Genomic DNA, 7,500 nt, shown 5'->3' with positions numbered 1-7,500 from the left:
ACCATGGAAAGCGCATTTTCAACACCCTAGAAAGTTCCCTCCAGCTTTTTAAATCACTTTCCCTTCCCCTGCACTGAGCAACCACTAATGAACCTGCTCTTCACCATTGCCCAGATCAGATATGGGGAGGGTTTCACAGAGCAATGTGGATACACAGGCACTTACTCAGTCAAGTTAATGCTTCCATTGCTACTAACTTCACTGGTAGGAGCCAAAGGTCCATTTGCAAGCACATGGGTGATCCCTTACCTATGCTTCAAGGAGCCTTAGGACTTCCTCTCTCCTCTTACTGCCTGGCTCAGGAGCTGGTGCCATTCCATTCCATGGCCATGCAGGATGCTGAGAAAGCACCTGTGGCTTCCCAGTCCCTCTCACTTAACATCCAGCCAGCTACATATTTCTAGCAATTTGTCTTTCCAATTATCTTCTGAATTACTCCCTGCCCTGCTGTGCCCATTGTCATGAATGTAGGTCAAGTCCCTCTCATCTCTTATCTGAGTAAGTTGAAATACAATCTTCCGATGGCCACCAAAAAAAAAAAACCACACCCATAGTTTTTCTACAAACTCACTGACTGTTCATTTTGGCCCTTTTTGCCTGATTTTTTTGCATTTTCTAAGCTTGGCACTCGGGTCCCAGCCTCCCTTCCCACCATGTATGCTCCCTCCTTCAGAAGAAAGATGCTGCCCTGTCATTGTGCATCCTGCCTGACCTCTCACCTGGGCTCCAAACTCCAATGACCAACTTCCTGTTCCACAGATCCACCTGGGTTCTTAATGTGCCCCTCAAATAGAATGTGTTCTAAAAGAACCATTTCCACCCTGGTCTGGATCAGTTCCTCCCCAGTGTCCCTGTCTTCCAAAAGGGCAGCATCCGCCAGTCAACTCATGCACCTGAAATCTGAGGTTCATCACAGGCCCCCACTCGGCTTTTATACCTTAAACCTCAGGCCCATCACAGGCTTCTGCACCCTCTTCCTGGCCCCCTGATTCTGTGGCAAGTGCCCTAGGAAGGAAGTGCATCTAAGACATCCAGTTCCTCCCTGCCATGGGGTTGAGACCCACCTCTGCCAGCAGCTGCCCCTGCTGGTCTCCTGCTCCTGCCATGGGATGCCCACTCCAGCATGGATTTTCCCACAACAGAAAAGGGAATAAGGTAAATATAGAAACCAGATCATCTTATTTCTCTGCTCAAAATACTCTAATGGTAGTCCATCCCTCACAAAATAAAATTTACATCTTTTTGGTATTCTGAGCCAATGGCAGGTGAGGCAGCATGGTTTTTTAATCTCCCTGAATCCATTAATAAACAACTAGTAGAGCAACCAGGAGCATCAAGATAGTGAAAGCAAAGACCTGTGAACATTGTCTGTGATAAAGCTCAGTGGAGTGTAACTCTATAAACTCCAGCCTAAAGGAGTGTGGAAAATCACAACCACCACACTGGCATGGGTTCCTGGACTCTGCCTGGGGAAGCAGAGGACATGACTGAGCATCCCACAGGCCACATGAGCTGAAAAAAACTCACTGGGAATCACAGGGGCCAATTTTCTCCACAGCTGAAATGGGAAGAGGTTTGCTCCCTGCAATAGAAGGTGAGTGGAAGGACCTGTAGGAAGGTTAGTAGAAACCAGGAGAGTCAGATTTTAAGAACTTTTAAAACTTACCAATCAAATAACCTCTGGTACAAAACGTTATGCTGGGGGATGTGTTTAGGCAAGGATATGCATTTAGTGGGACAAGAAAAATGAAAAAAAAAAACCATAAGGAAAGATCTAGAGAAAAGTTTGAGAGGAAAGCCAAGAGCTCTCAGAAAGCAACGACCACACTTTCAAATGACACATGCCGACAATAGGCTGGGCACTCCCTGGAGTTAAAAAAAAAAAAGATATCCTGGTCCACACCTTTTCTAAAAGTTCAGGCAAAGTAATTTCACAAGAAAAGCACAAGAAAAAAATGCTGGAGTTAAATCCCATGCTAAGTTATTATTTTTAAAAATACACAAAATAACATTTCTACTGATAAATAACTATAATGCCAGAAAAATGTGCCAAAGATGTTCATGAAAATATAACCAGCTATTTTAAAATAAAACACTAAGAAAATAATGCAAGCTATGAAAAAATAACGTATACTGGAATAGTAAAAAAATGCAGAATTTAGGAGATATGGCTTGAAAGAATTATAATGAAAAGAAGTATCAGTTGATAATTGAATGCTAAACTAGAATGAACACAAGGGCAAATAAGCAGAATAAATGATGTCTTTCAAGAATAGAGAATGAAAATGAGCAAAATCAGAGACCAATGAAGAAAGAGACAAAAAGAATAAAAAGGCCATTATTAAAGAAAGGGGAAAAGGAGATCCAACATATGTATTATAGGAGTCCTTAAAAAAAAAAAAGAAATTAAAGCAAATAAGCAACGAATACTAAAATCTATTAAGCAAGAAAACTCTCCTGAAAAACTATTTATTTTAAAAAATATCTGAAAGTACATTTTGAAAGAGTACATCATCTATTTGAAAATATTAATGCAGAATGCCCAATACCAAGACATAGTCTAGTTGCAGAAAAAGAAACCATTTGTGAATCTAAGCCCCCAAACCAAGTAAATTGTAATGGGGAAAAAAATTGTCACAAAATTCTTAAACAGCAAGACTTAGGCTGCAAAAACAAATGGAGAACCATAGTTAAGACAACCAAGGAAAGAGAATGTGAACCCAGCATTATCATCCACTCAAATTTGCTTTTGAATATGAGGATCACAGACAAATGCTAATCAATGTAGAAACACTCAGGAATATTTCTTCCATAATTCCTCTCTGGAAAATCTACTGGATAATGAGCATCACATTACCAAAGGAATTAATACTAGTGTTGGTGTGAACCTTAAATATGTAGCTACCTATAGCAGTGAGACCACATGAGAGAGAAAAAGAATAGAGAAGCTGACAGCTACAGCTTTGAAAATGTAGACATAGTACAACTATAAAATGGGTGGAAAATTGGGTGAGTATGTGCTACATCATACCAGGTGGGTTAAGTTGGTATTGCTATTTTGAAACTGTCATAAAGGTAAAGTGGACAAAAGGCAAACAAGTAATTATGAAAAAAATCTAGTTAGGTGTCTCAAAACCCAGAATACTTAATATGGAAGAATGGAAATACATCCATAAGATAAAAAAGGGTATTTTTATGATAAATTTGAATTGGTAAAGCCTAGGAAAAAAAACAACTAACACAGTAGAAACGGACAGATCATGGTTTTGAAATACTATTTCCCATGAAAAGAAATCAGAGTTTCTTGGAACTATGTAGTTATACCAGATAGATATAAGGAAGCTAAGACAGATTATGATGGCCAGATAAAAAAGTGCAGGATCCCACCAATCCTGCCGGCCAATGATGGGAGGACAATTTGAACTGATACTACAGTTAATTGAAACCCATGAAATATGTTTAAATTCATATGTTCAAAATACTATTTAAGAAAAAATAATTGGTCACTGTGGTATGCAGAATAATGACCCCCCTAAATATGTCCACATCCTAATTCCCAGAACCTGTAAATATTTTACCTTATATAACCAAAGGGACTTTATTGATGTGACGAAGTCAAGGACCTTGAGACGGGGTATGTTCCTGGGTTTCTGAATGGATCTGATATATTCACAAGGGGTTTTCTAAGAGAGATACTGGACGATCAGAGAATGCAAAGGGAGAAGTGAGGACAGAGGCAGAGGTGAGAGAGGAGTGAACCTTCTATGCTGCTGGCCTTGAGGATGGAGGAGGGAGCCAGGAGCCAGGGAGTGGAGGCAGAGGTGAGAGAGGAGTGAACCTTCTATACTGCTGGCCTTGAGCATGGAGGAGGGAGCCAGGAGCCAGGGAGCGGAGGCAGAGGTGAGAGGGGAGTGAACCTTCTATGCTGCTGGCCTTGAGGATGGAGGAGGGAGCCAGGAGCCAGGGAGCGGAGGCAGAGGTGAGAGAGGAGTGAACCTTCTATGCTGCTGGCCTTGAGGATGGAGGAGAGAGCCAAGAGCCAGGGAGTGGAGGCAGAGGTGAGAGGGGAGGGAACCTTCTATGCTGCTGGCCTTGAGCATGGAGGAGGGAGCCAGGAGCCAGGGAGTGGAGGGAGGCACTGAGCCGCTGGAAAAGACAGACTGGCTTCTCCCCCAGGCCTCCAAAGGAACCAGCCCTAGGGACCTGTTTTAGACTTCTCACCTCCAAATCTGCAAGAGAATAAGTTTGTATTATAGGTTTGTAGTTATTTACTATAACAGCAATAGGAAACTAATTGTCACCAATTGGTTACCTTGAAAACTAGTAAATGAAAAGTTAAGAATCAAGCATTTATCATACCTTTCCTGTATGCACAGTATCACTGGTTATCTAAAAAATAGAAGCAAAGAAATGCCTGTTTATAGTCACATTCAAAGCAATAAATGAAAAAAGAACATGTTAAAATATCATTATCTTCCAACTCCTAATGAACTCCTAGGTACAGGCATCAAGCACTATTAACAGGAAATGCCACAAGAAGAAGAAAGAAAGAAAATACCACCATCGTTCATCTTGCAGAAAAAACAAAACAAGGAAAAGCAAGAAACAAACAAACCATGAATCTGATGAATTCTCTCTAAATACCAGCTTCACAGAAACTACAAGGAAAAGAGGGATATTAAACCTTGCCATGGGATGCCATCAACATCAAATACCAGGATTCATCAAAAAATTCTAATGGAAGGAAGGGATGAAAATGGAATATTTAGGGATTAACAGCCATTTTAAAGCCAGAACTAGCAAAACTAAAACAAACTGTTTAGAAATGCTTCTTTAAGTGATAAACCTCTAAAGAAACACCAAGAAGAGACTACTCTAAAAATAGAGATGGTGATTAATAATTTTAAGGGGGTTGAGGATGTATGAGGGAGAGGCAGTGAAATTCCCTGTCTTTATTTGAGCAGCGGCCACAAGGGTATATGCTTTACAATAATTTATCAAATTATACTTTTGCTTTATGTAATTTTCTGTACCTGTCTGTTATAATAATCCGAATGGTTTAAGCAAGGAAAAAAGGCCAATTGCATTATTACAGGAAATAATAGATCCACTTTACCTCTGGGAAATCCCTCCTGGTCCTTCCCTGACTTCCCTTCCTCCCACACACTCTTCTTCTGCCTTCCCATGCAAAACACTTGCTGTTCCTTCTGCTGAGGACATTTTTTTTTTAACTCTAAAGTTTTCCAGATAATTCTTGAATTGTGTGCTTGGATATCAACTCTTCAAAATAAATTTCTTTGTACCTTCTAGCTAAAATAAACTCCAACTTTGAATTTTCTCATTCAACTTTATTTTTTGTCATAGCACTTATCACTCACTGAAATTATCAGACTTATTTTCTTGCTCACTGACTACCTTTCCCAGACCAGAGCATCTAACACAGAGATCCATGGGACAGGGACCTCATTTGTCTTATTGACTGTATTTCCATTGTCAAGAGGAGACCTGAAATATGGTGGGTGCTCAAAAAACATTTGTTGAATAAATGAAGGAATGGATGAATGAATGAACGAAGGTCTACTAAAACCCTTTACCCACTTTACATCCAGGCCCGTTGGCAAATCTATTCTCCAACTAACCACCAGAGCTATCTACCGAAAACATGAGTCTGACTCCATTATTCCCTTGCTGAAAATTGTCCTGTTGGCTTAGCGTGGCAATGACTTCCCATAATCAATATGACTACTCCCTGTGTCTCTGGTTTCTTTTTCTTTTTTCCATGCTTGAAAACCAGTGGCAACCTGCTGCTGACCTCACACTTCCGACATCATACAATTTTACCCCATGATTAGGCCCATCACCTAATGTTCTTAGGTAATCCCCACTCTTGTTTTAAGGAGGTTCAACTCAGTTTTTTTTTTTTTCCATATCTCTTCTAGGAGAATGCCTTCTAGGAATACAGTTGAGTTACAGGCAGCCTAGAAATTTTTGTACATATTTTAATCATTGCACTTAGTTTCTGTATAAGTATCTACCTTTCTGCTGTTTCTTCACCTAGATTCTGTGTTCCTTGTGGACAAGAGCTGCCCTGCGTTCATTGCATCCACCTGTAGTTCTTGGTTTGAGATGGTGTGGTTCTTGGTGTAGATGTTTGAGAATGAACTAGGGATCTATGTTACAATAATGTGTTAGTTGGCCGAGGCTACCATAATGAAATACCACAGACCAGCCAGTTTAAACAGCAGAAAACGTATTTCTTCACCCTTTTGGAGTCTGGAAGTTTGAGATCAGGGTAGTAGCACGGTCAGGTTCTGGTGAGGGCTCTCTTCCTTGCTTGCAGATGGCTGCCTCCTCAGTGTGTCCTCACATTGTAGAGAGATGGAGCAAACCCTTGGGTGTCTGCTCTAATCTCATCATACCCCCATCAAACCCTAATCACCCCCCACAGGCTCCATCCCCAAATCCCACATCGGGCTTCAACATTTAAATTTCAGGGGGACAGATTCAGTCCATAGCAAATAGTTACTTTAATTGAATAGCACATTGCAAATGAAGATCACATGCACTACCTCAACGAACTCTCAAAACAACTCAGCAGATGTGTCACATCTCTCCATTTAGAGGGAAGAAACCAAGTCTCAGAGAGAACAACAGTTTGTACCATTAGACTCAGCTCATGCAGAGTCAGAGCTCAAACTCATGGTTTTCTGATTCCAGAAGTTTTCCATTCTCTGGCCATAGTTGCAATCTCTGACCAGTTACTTGCACCTTTTTTTGGTAATAATGCTGTTTCTGAAGAAGTTTGTAAAATAAAGCATGGGTTAAGTGCATCAGGGAAGCTCCACATTTAAAGCAAAGCCAGAATCTACTGTTTTGTCGACCTAAGAATGTTTTGATAATACAAATAATGTTTTCCAAATTACTGTCTTTGCAGATTCTAATTTTTCCATATCTGCCTTTTTCATGAACATAATTGCTATTAAAGACATATTGATTTTATCAAAAGTAAAAGCTACTAATAATTGTCCCTATAGGGCTAACCATAAATATAACTTGATAATTTTTGACACTTATAAGCTATCTTCCTACCATTGTTTGTATATTAGGATCCTGCATATGGGCATAGGAGTTGGCTCTGTACACGTGTAAGTGAATAGGAATTGATGATTTCATTTAACCCATTTTATTCAAGCTAAATTATATAATCAAATAACTACATGAAAGTGTGTCTCTTCACTTTTTAAATGCAATTCAAAATTATATTATATGGAAGGCCTCACAAATTTGCATGTCATTCTTGCACAGGGGCCATGCTAATCTCCTCTGTGTCATTTCAATTTCAGTATATGTGCTGCCAAAGAGAGAGCACTTCACTTTTATTTTTGACATTAGCAGCAACTTGTTCAGTTGCTGCTATGCCCCTGTTGGGGCTTCTTATGGATGGACATAGAGACACATCATCCCAGAGCCCATTCCTGACCGTTCTGAGAGAGGAGATTC

At 40.2% G+C, this 7,500-nt stretch overlaps 1 non-coding gene across 1 annotated transcript; it reads right to left on the bottom strand.

The window, feature by feature from the left end:
- Window positions 1–7,260: 7,260 nt before the first annotated feature.
- Window positions 7,261–7,369, bottom strand: LOC112130045 (U6 spliceosomal RNA). Its single transcript, XR_002912357.3, has one exon. It is a non-coding gene; the product is annotated as a U6 spliceosomal RNA (small nuclear RNA).
- Between the last annotated feature and the right edge of the window lie 131 nt (window positions 7,370–7,500).

Source organism: Pongo abelii, chromosome 17, assembly GCF_028885655.2.
Source record: "Pongo abelii isolate AG06213 chromosome 17, NHGRI_mPonAbe1-v2.0_pri, whole genome shotgun sequence".
Taxonomy (NCBI): domain Eukaryota; kingdom Metazoa; phylum Chordata; class Mammalia; order Primates; family Hominidae; genus Pongo; species Pongo abelii.
The sequence above is the reverse complement of the archived record's forward strand: the minus strand, read 5'-3'. Positions and strand labels throughout refer to the sequence as shown.